An 11,554-nucleotide genomic window follows, 5' to 3' on the forward strand; every position below is an offset into this window, starting at 1 on the left:
TAATAATATACTATTTCTGAACTGTTGATTTTGTTAAATAAATTAAGTGTCAGTAAAAGTGCTCGGTCAGCAGAAGCTCTTGGACTTCTACATCAGCTGGACTATACTTTCATATTTAATTTATGCATGTATAGTCAATTGTTGTCTATTTTCAAAAATGCCAGCGATTATCTACAAAAAGTCACATCAAATCTTTCAGAAGCAAACATTTTAATAACTTCTATTTACGACACAATAATGAAGATGAGAACTGATGACAAAAATGAAACCTTTATGGAAATATTTTCTGAAACAGAGAAAATATGTGCTGACAACAACATACCAATAGAAGCAACAGCAAGAAGAAGAAAAATGCCAAAGAAATATATGTCATACTTGGTCACTGAAGAACTAAATAATTTGGAACGCAGTGAAATATTTAATAGAGAAGACTATTTACACAAAATATTTTATCCCGTTCTGGACTTAATTACAAATGAATTACAGAATCGTTTCGAAAAGAATTCACCAATTGTCAACGCATGCGACGCCTTACATCCCGAGAATCCCTCATTTTTAAACTACGACAAATTATTACCCATGGCACAACATTACCACAGTGAACTCGAAATTTTACAAGCGAAACTTAAAATCATTCCAAATACAATTAAACAATATCAAATAAAAACAAAAGTGAATATTAAAAATATTATGGATTTTATAGACATGCTACAAAAGTACGATCTTGTGTTTCCCGAGATATTAAAATTAGGTGTCATTGGTGTAACAATTCCAGTTTCTAGTGCAGCATGTGAAAGGACTTTTTCGTGTTTGCGGCGTCTTAAAACTTATTTGCGAAATAAAATGTCGGATGAAAGACTTGTTCACCTGGCAATTATCAACATTGAACGAGAAACAGCTAAATCGTTGGACACCTCAAAAATTGTCGATGAATTTGATGCAGCTCATAAAAACCGTCGCATAATTCTACATTAACAACCCATCTCATTCCTGGTAAGATTTTATTAATTTTATCTTGACTACTAGCGAAGTTTTTTTTAACTACTTTTTGAATTGTTGGCATATCATAATGAATACTATATGTATTTCTAGTACATATACATACCTATATACAAAAAGCAAACATATCCGTACAGTAAAGTCACTAACGCATTAACGTGAAAATCTTGATTATTCTACCTCTCAATATTAAAAGTAAATACCTGTCAATTTCAACTATTTGCACCCCATTAAATTTATATACTGGTTGTGATCCAAGTAAAATGTTGATTTATACTAATGAAGACTTTTTTTAAAGGCCCCCTTATTTGAAATTTGTGCCCGGGCTGGGCCCCTCCAAAATAAAAGGCTGGTTACGTGCCTGCATTTGACATAATGTAATCTTTCGACCTTGACAGGTCGCCGCTTCATGGTTTTGAAGAAATTCATAGTTTAGCCAGAGAGCATAGAGAAGCGTCATAGTTTAAATTAAATGTCGGTTGAGGACTCCGCAATTTATGCTGGCAGCAGTGTTTGGTTTTAACTAGGAATAAAATTAACTAGAACAAATGTCACAATATTTTTAACGACGCGTTTTACTTTCAACAAATTGACACTAGATTTACCAGAATATTACAAGCTGCTTAGTTTCCTTCATTTTCATTCAACTCATGAATTACAATTATAGTGAAACAAGGTTTTTATTGGCATCGACTATTTAAATTTGGCGCTTGCCTTTGGCGGTTGAGGACTGCAATGTCAATAAGGGTGGTTTTGCAAAATCAGCCTGTATGTCGCATCTATATTAATCTATGGTTTAGCTGCTGTATGTTTGCGGATGTGGCGTGCAGTAATTGTTTCATTTTCTATCATTTATTTTTAGTTTTATAAAATTCAATAAACGTAAATATGTATGGATAACATTTTGAAGACATTTAAATGGTTGTTCATTAGGTCCCAATTCTTCCATATAATTTGCAATTTATCGGATAAAGGAATGAACATTAATTTTATAATTTAAACAAATGTATTTTTCCTTTAAATTAACGTGAGCTCAAAAACATTTGACAAGTTATTTGTGTTGTTGCCTCCTTAGATCATATAATAAATAGATACCACCACGCCGTGTTCTTTCCCTAGAAGAGCCTGTGACGACATCCTCCTGTCACATATCTCTCTTGTGCATGGAGGGATTACAACGAAGCTATCCTTGCCTGATCACTATTTGAATTTTGCGCGCCTAAATTTGAGGAAGTATGTCTGAACTAACTTCGTACGAAAGATGTTGACAGCTTGATTTTATAAATAATTCACAGTAGATAACGAAAGGAATAGTAAATTATTGGGCAGCAATTGTGATCCTTTATGATTACATCACTTAAAATAGGATCTTTGGTCTAAATTCTAAAATTGTTTTTCGTACAAGAACACGAAAGAGAGGTTAGAAGAAATCTGTCAAAAGCGATTTGTTGCGCTGGTGCCGTAAAAGGATGGAAGTGAAATAGACATATATAGATGAAATACATATAACAAAGATGAAGATGTGGTGATGACACAAGGATAGCATTATACTACTTCGCTTGACGTAGAAAACGACAACAGATAGCTTCATGTCTAGTCACAGCTTTCAGTTTGAGTATTGGTATCTATTTATTATATGATCTAAGGTTGCCTCATGTTATTTTTTTATGGCATGATATGAAAAATTACAAGTCATTTAAACATTTAAGACAATGTATCACATAATTTCTTTTCGTTAATTGATTCATTATCAATATAAAATTTTGCTTAGAATGAGTGGGGAATTACGGTAAAATCATGTATTAAACAACGACAAAAAATTTAACGACCATTTCTAAATTTTAATTAAAAAAAATATTACGGACCATTTCAACGTGTAGTTGGACATGTTTTACCGTCCACTCGCTTATATCTCCTGAGCAAACGCGCTTGGAATTCGAAACACAGGCAACCTGACGTAATTTTTTTATGAGGCGTTACTCTTAAAGTGCAGAAAAAAACAAGACCTAGAAAAAGTTTAAATAAAAAAGTTTAAAAAAGTATATACAATCTTAAATTTTCCAGTGTTATAACTCCACTTTGATTACAAATATAAGTATACTACTTATGGGCCATTCTCAGTTCGTAGAAAAAAAATGTGATTTGTCCTTTCTTACCGAATTTTTTAAATGAATGATTACATTGCATGCTTGAATTTATAAATAACATGTATTCTTCAAAATCCATACTTAATTTCATGTCAAAATTTAATAATCACTGAGATATTAATTCTAAAAACTCAATTTGTTATTCGACATGGCATGTGATATTGAAATTAGTTTAACTGAATTAATGTTTTCTGTCTCAGATTGCACAGATTTTTTTTTGATTTGGGATTCACAATATTCTTTGTTATATAAAAGAAAGATTGACACACAATTTTGTTAAGCTTCATTATCACTATTTTAAGTCGTGTGAATTTTGTGATATATTTTGCTCAAGAATTGCAATGATAGTGGAATTTCATTGCTGCTTAGTGAGATTTTGCAAATGAACATTTGAAACTCTGTGCCATGATTGTAGAAAATATGAAATTTATTATAATATAGTGGGTATGTCTATGACTTCAAAATGAAGATACGAGGGTTGTCCGGCGGAAATTGAGCCTCGTCTAGAAGATGGGTGTTTAAAAAAAAAACTTCGACTGTATGTATACACACATAATGTTAGTAGTTGATGTCTCAAATTTGGTTATGATTGATGTAACGGTTATTGAGAAAACGTAAAACAAACCACAACATATCTAGTGAAACGCTGTCTTTTTGGAAATTGGAATATCGTGCTGTGATAAAATACCTTGTAAAAAAAGGTAAATGTGCCAAAGAAATTAATGAAGAATTATTGGCCACTTATCCACAATGTGCTCCATCATATGCAACAGTCAAAAGGTGGACTCGACTGTTCAAAGAAAGACGAAAGTTAATTAAAGATGATGAACACCCAGGGCCCTCTTGCACTGTCGTTACCGACGAAAATATCAAAAAAGTAGAACAATTAGTTGTCGAAGACCGTTGAATTCGAGTTCGTCAGATAGCAGAGGAATTGAAGATTAGTAAAGATAGTGTTGGACAAATTCTTCGTAATCATTTGTTAATGAGCAAGGGGAGCGCGCGTTGGGTACCCAAAATGCCAATGCCGTTAGATCGGGAACGGAGAGTGGAAAGTTCTCATGATTTTCTTCATTTATGTGAGAATGATTTGGATGCGATTTGTCATCGTTTGTAACCGGTGATGAAACATGGATTTATCAGTACGATCCAGAATCCAAACAAGAGTCTATGCAATGGATAAAAAAGGGAAAAAAGCCACCGCGCAAGTTTAAGGTTCAAAGGATGGCAACCAAACTTATGGAAACGATATTCTGGGATAGTGCAGGAATACTTCTGGTGGATTACCTTCCAAGAGGAAGAACGATGAACAGTCAATATTATGCTGACTTAATAATCAAACTGCGACAAGCTATTATTGAAAAACGCAGGAGCAAACTTAGCCGAGGAATTCTCCTATTGCAGGACAATGCGCCAGTTCACACAGCTCAAGTTGTAAGGCGTGCTGTACGAGATATGGGCTTCGAGGAAATTAATCATCCACCCTACAGTCCAGATCTGGCTACCAGCGATTTTTATTTGTTTAAAGATTTAAAAAAGGCGTTACGTGGTAGGAGATTTTTCGATGAAAACGAAATGGAGTCAGCTGTAGATGAGCATTTTGCAGACCAAGTTTCGGAATATTTTTTTCGCGGAATAAAACAATTGCACGGTGGATGTGAAAAGTGTATTGAAATAGATAGAGATTATGTTGCAATGTAAAAAATATAATAGATTCTAAAAGTCAGTCTTTCGACCCTAGGCTCACTTTCCGCCGGACAGCCCTCGTATCTGTAAAACAACAAGTCTGATAAATACACGTCCGTCCCACATAGTGTGTCAGAACCATGGCCACCATAACAACCGTAATAATGAATATTTTTCTATGGAATTGTTTTAGCCGTTAGATGATGTATATTGAAAGCAGTGTGCTACATTATAGTCGCACAATTTAAAAAATAAATGTCAGGACCATGGAGGGTGTCAGAATTGTAGCATTTTCAAAGCCACTATGTAACTCTGTTTATGATTTGAATTTAATAATAATTTCCGGCACCAGTCATACACAAGTTAAAATCGACAAGTTCTAATAGGATTTTTCTTAGAGAAGTGAAAAGTTTGCAATACTCTTTCAATATATCATGCGAGCATTATACAGAAACATCGCTTGAATTCATGATATCGGACAACAGCCCTCTAAAATGCAAAAAGAGTAAAATGTTTATTTTCATTCTAGTTATTAAAATTACTTTTGTTAACATGTTTACAAATACGTTATGATAATCACACTCATGGGCATTCTGTCAAACCGTAGATGAATTTTTTGGTAATAATTTTTGTTTGCCTTTTCTGTGACATTCGAGCTCAACCATTATTTTTTTTATTTAGATTTCTTTTTCTTTAATTTATGTATATTTGTTTATTTATTTATATGTGAAATTATCTGTAAATACGACTGTAATGTCAAATAATATTTGTATTTAGAATTATATTCACTCAGGTACATATTAAGTATCCTGTAAATGGGCCACGTCTCTTGGATAATGATAAACATTTAAACATTAATACAAACTGTGTTTTAGACTCACCTTCTCATAATAAACTCATACGCACTAAAAAAAACATCAAATTTGAAATTAACTTTTCCGGATCGCCAAATGCAAATGACCCTTATACATATTTAGATAAATTAAATTTATTTTTTGATAAAGATAATTTTTAATCCAATTATATTCAAACGGGTATTTCATAATTTCGGGCGTAATATAACCTCAATGTTAACATCAGATATTAAAATTTGAGCATTTGAACGCGTGATAGTATAGCGGTTACACAAATAGCATAATTTCAAATCACGTCTTTCGGACGTTTAATTGAAGGTTTCATCGAAATGCCGTTAATTTTTGGTGTACATTTTAAAGAATGTCTACAATAAACCTTAAAATTAGTCAATGACAGCTGGCAAAGCGAAATCGTACAGCTTAACCTCACTTTTTCGTATATTTAAATTAACGCTGTTCAACAATTAAGCAGTGGCGGCTGGTGGGTCAAAATTTCGGGTCGGCCAAATATTTTGAGTCTACACCTTGGTGTTATATATTTTCGTAATGTATGGCTGCTACTCATTAACCACTGACATTTTACGTGCCAGGATGTACAAAACATCTCAAATGTTTCGACCTGTTAAAATAATTTTTTATAGGAAATTGACAATGTCAGTTTGATTCCAAATACTATTAATCCTTAATTCTACTTGTTCTGCTTTATCATTAATTGAGAACCACCGAAAACATTATTTTTACTGAGTTCCGCGTCGACCGGCGGCTATACGGCTTGCCGACCCCGGACATCCACAATTAAATAATAATAATTAAATAATGACATGCAGTTAAAAAATATAAAAAAAGTAATAATAAAAGTACCAACTGTTAACTATCTTCATTTACATTTATTTTTTTTTAATGTATATGACAAATTGTCAAATAAATTAATTGAATAATTGAAAAATTAAAATGATTTAAAACTTTAAATTCGTTTCTGAAATATCTGAAAACGCTTAGATGCTAAAAATACAGAAAAAGCGCATTTATGTTGTAGCTAAGTTATGTACGAAAAATAAAATTTTAGATAATTTAATGTAATTTTTTTCGTTTATTATTCATACACAGAAAAATGTATTAAATCGACAATTATTATTTAAAAAAAATAGTATGCACTGAAGAACATCGAAGCCGTTATTGTTTTGTAATTTGGTTAGCTATCTTAAATATTAAGCGTTTTAAAAACTAAATTCGCGTTGCTGGGTACGGCGAAGGAGGATTTCGCCGGACCTGGCACAACATACGTTCCGCCAGGTCTTTGTCTACTACAGTGTACTAGACAAAGAGAACGATGAAACCGTAAGCTGCTACGAAGTCGAAACATCGAGTATAATGCATTCCTGGGTACGGCTTGCAGAAATCTCGCCGGCAAAGCGTGTTTATCAGCATTTAAAATTAGCAACAAATGCTTTATTTTGTACCTACAATATAATAAAATATATTTTTAATATATATGATCTATCCTAACGTACATTCAAACTTTATTTCTTTTTTTATTTTCTAATTTCAACGCTTACTAAGTATTTTAAAATGACTGGTACGGCGTGGCCGACCCTGCCGCCCCTGACCAGCCGCCCCTGCAATTAAGTCAATAGATAATAAGAGTATGCACAATAAAGAACCTGAGTTCTGTCACGACCTCTTTCAAAAACCAAAACGCCACTTTTTGATCTTTTCAACTGAACACCCACCATGTTGCATATAGATACCTGGTAACCCATAATAAGCTAAAGAAAAGAAATATGGTTGAAGTGATACGTCTTTAAGTGGAATTATTTGACTTCTTCAGAACATATTGAAGACAAGTTTTACCTAAGTTATGAATACATTCTTATTTCTCTAAAAAAAAAAAATATTGAACGCTATAGGAAACAGTTGACAGTATTCCAAAATGGTGTATATGATGTTAATATATATTTGAACAATCACAAATTTGGAACGAAAGGCCCTAGGTTAAAACTAATACAGCTAATCTATGCTTTATGGTTCAAGAATCAATAAGAATTATAATAGCGGTCTAATGCAAATTTACTGGATAACATAAATTAAGAAAAACCTGTAAAAACCTAAATAGGTAAATATTTTCATGATTATTAACAATTACTGAGAATACTAGAAATGTATGTAAAAAATCAAAAAATCTATAATGAGATAACAGTGTACCGTTCATGATTTGACCAAAAAATAAAACTTTTACTTCCTTTGTGTAAGCTAAGGAAGTATTGTAATCGAGCCCATCGAGCACCTGGCTACTTTCATATTTTCTCGATCTTTTATGACCCCAACAGTAGGAAAATATAGGTCTTCCGTCTGTCTGTCCACCGTCCATGTCGATTTTTGTCAAAGAAATAATCTCCGAAACTACCGGACCAATTGTCATCATATAGAGAGCGGATTATATGAAATTTGCATATCCGTTATTTTTTGCATATAAGTCTTGATATTTAACATGTGAACGAATCATGCTAATTAAGAATGAATACAGCTATAAAAAATTGCATATTTGCATATATTCGCCTTCTGCTGTATATTTCATAGAACGGGTGCATATTTTGCATTTTTATCAATTTTTGTGCTAATTAAAAAAAAAAAATTATTGTCATTCTATCGGCATTTATCTAGAAAGACGAAATTTTATGAATCATAATGCAAATATTGTCCTGAACTTTAAATAACTAGAAAAGGTTTGGGCTTTATGGTAGTTTGGAGACACCACTGGGTGTTAAGCCATGCTTCCAGGTAAATTCGCGCCCTAATTACTTTTGGAAATACGGTTCATTCCCAATATTTTTGTTCGTTAGTTAAGTGTATTGATGGTACGTTTAGTGGTGATTGAAGGGACGTTGTACTATTATTTTTCATCGTGAGTTTGTATTAAAAGCATTTAAAGGGATACAGGCATATCAATATGTCGAAGATAACTCAAATTAATTTATGGATTAAACCTTTTCCTGAACTTATTCTTCAAGAACGAACTGTGATTTGTCGTGCCTGCTCTAAACCGGTAAGTATTTATAAATCTGTGGACGTAGCACGCAGTTTTTCTATTTGCAAATACAATTACTTTAAGGTAAGTGTCCACTTGCGAGAAATCGCCTCAAAATCAGCCCTGGAGAGCTCCGAGTCCAGTCGAGTAAAGACGAAACACTGATCGGCTGATCTCGCCGCGAACGATATTCTCTCCAGTGGACAAGCCAAACTGCGTTTACTTGCGAGAGATACTGTCCGTGTGAACAAGCTTCGAATTGGGGAATTATTCCCCGAGAGTAAGCAGTTCATCATAAATTATTTCTCGAGTAAAGCCGACTTATTTTACACGTTTATGATTCTATGCAATCAGTCGGGAAAAGGACTACGCAATTCGGCCAAATCTGATCGTTTACCTGACTTCAACATTTATACAGCGTTTTGAGATAGGTAACACATTTTTATGAAATTATTAAATACTAAAAAAAATGTAAAACGAAAATAAATGACTAAATTATGTTCATTTGTCGCAAATCTGAAGCAAGTAATGTGAAAAGTAGACTAGATTAACTTTTTTAATTTATAATTAAACATCATAGTTTGTATAAGTGATTCTGATTATACTTCATTATTATTATTATTATTTTGTTGTAGTACGAGATTAAACTATGCACAACGAAGTAAATTCATTTTTTATTATTCAAATAACGTTTTTAAATGAATTTTTAATAATAATTTACATATTAGGTACTACAAATGTATTGTTAAGTAGCATGAGTATTCAAAAATTAATATTTATTTTTATTTTCAGTGTTTATCCACAAGTGCTTTTATAAATTGATACCTGCCTCACCTGAAAATATAATTATTAGGGACAATAATTTTATAGATGTTTTTACACACTACAACATTGCATGTAATTGTCCTTTGATGAATCATAACCTGCCGGGATGATAATCTTCAGGTGCCGGTCGTATTAAGCGCTCTTACCAATCTAACCCGGGAGACAATTTACCTATACCCTTTTTGCTACCTGTTGTCCCAGCATTTACATTTCAGTTGAATTTCTTGAAAGAGGATTAACAAAAAGCTCATAAAATCATAAATTATTTGTCGGTCGAGTACAAATCGCTCGTTTCTCTCGCTAGTGTACCCGAGCAGTGGACAGGGTAGCAAATTTGCTAGAACTTGGGCTCTAGTTGGAAACCAAAGCTGTACCTCTCTGGAGGTACTTTCACAATACGAACACGTTTCGAATTCCTACAGTTCTGTCCGCGAGTGGTGAGCTTTGCCATGGCCAAATTTGGATGGTCAAAAGACCAAACTGCAGAACTAATTGCACGATATGGAAAAAAAGGACTATAGAAATCGCGTAGCATACATTAAAATTATTTTCAACTATACAGAGTGTTCTGTTTTTGAGGCGTAATATTCAACGTACTTTTTTAAATAGAATGCCTAATTCTAATTTTCTAAAGAATTTTTGTAATGAAGCGGTTCACAAAAAAATCGCAATCGTATTAATTTTAAGATCTGTGTTATAATATTTTATGGGGAGGTAAACAAAAGTACGTGCTTTGCTATGGTATCAATTAAATTCATTTCTAATATGCTGAGTCTTTATAAAAACAAAACTAAAATATTAACAATTTTCAAACATCGTTATTTCCGTCAGCCCATTCTCTACTTTTACGTTTTCTCGACCTTTCATGACCCCTAGAGTACGAAAAAATAAGTCTCTAGTTTCCGTCTGTCTGTCTGTCCGTCTGTCTGCCGTCCCGATTTTTATTATACAGATAATCTCCAAAAGTACTGGGTCGATTCCAGATTTTTGGAAAAGAAAACATAAAACAACATTTTACAATTTAATTTTGATTCTTACAGCTGTTTTAAAGTTATGATAAGCATAATAAACTTTTAATCAAAATATATTTGCTTATCCCCTTCAAAAAATTGATAACGTCAGTTCAAAATTTTGCCGAATAATTTCCACCCGAAATGTGCAAAATATATATGATCAGTATAATACTTGTAATTTATTATTGTGTTCATATTTTTTGGATTTGCTTATACAGGGCGACTCAAAAAAAAATGAATGCGTGATTTTAGTTTCCTGAATAACACAAGAATTGCAAAACTGAATAGGTACTTTGAAATCTTCCAGACGTTTTAAGGTTATTGTAAGCGTGGTAACTTGTTAATCAAAACATATATGTTTATTTCCAACAAAAACTTGATGACGTCATCTCAAAATTTTTCAGAATAAATTCTATCCAAAGTGTGCAAAATATGTTGAGTTTTTAATTGTGATTTATCACTGCATTCATATTCATCTACTGTTATTTTTAGTATTATACTGCACCAATCCAAGTTGATATACGTGACCTTGCAAAAATGTTGATGACGTCAGCACAAAATTGTGTAAAGAAAAAACTCAACTCGAAAATATTAGATATGTTTCATAGTTCTTTCGGTGCGAGGGAAGTTCTGTCGAAACAACTTTCGACCAATTTTTTACATTTTTAAGAGATATGTGGAAAGAAGATTTTACGTAATATTAAATAAGAGTAATAATTGCAATGTTGATTTAATCAAAATCAACTCTACATTAAAATTATATGACATTATAATAGAGGGTGGGATCATATGAATGTGACAACCTGTGACACAGAAAAGAAAGGTCCAAAAACCCCAAAATGTACGTGACATAACCTATGGAGAACACCTTATTTTGTTCAATGATTTACAGCATACTTTTACATATGTACCTGATACAAAAAAATCGTAATGTTACTATTACTCTTTCATGAATAGAAATAGCATCGTGCATCTGCGTATTTCTTAGCACAATTTTAGGTCCAC

The 11,554-nt window shown here is 32.6% G+C and overlaps 1 protein-coding gene across 4 annotated transcripts in view; it reads right to left on the reverse strand.

Moving 5' to 3' along the window:
* LOC135123729 (uncharacterized) overlaps positions 1 to 11,554 on the reverse strand; it is a 251,917-nt gene that overhangs the window by 21,678 nt on the left and 218,685 nt on the right. The gene's annotated exons all lie outside the window — the stretch shown is intronic.

The sequence above is a fragment of the Zophobas morio genome, unplaced genomic scaffold (genome assembly GCF_036711695.1).
Source record: "Zophobas morio isolate AGI-343-1 ecotype UQ-CSIRO unplaced genomic scaffold, CSIRO_AGI_Zmor_V1 ptg000006l, whole genome shotgun sequence".
In the NCBI taxonomy this organism is placed as follows: Eukaryota; Metazoa; Arthropoda; class Insecta; order Coleoptera; family Tenebrionidae; genus Zophobas; species Zophobas morio.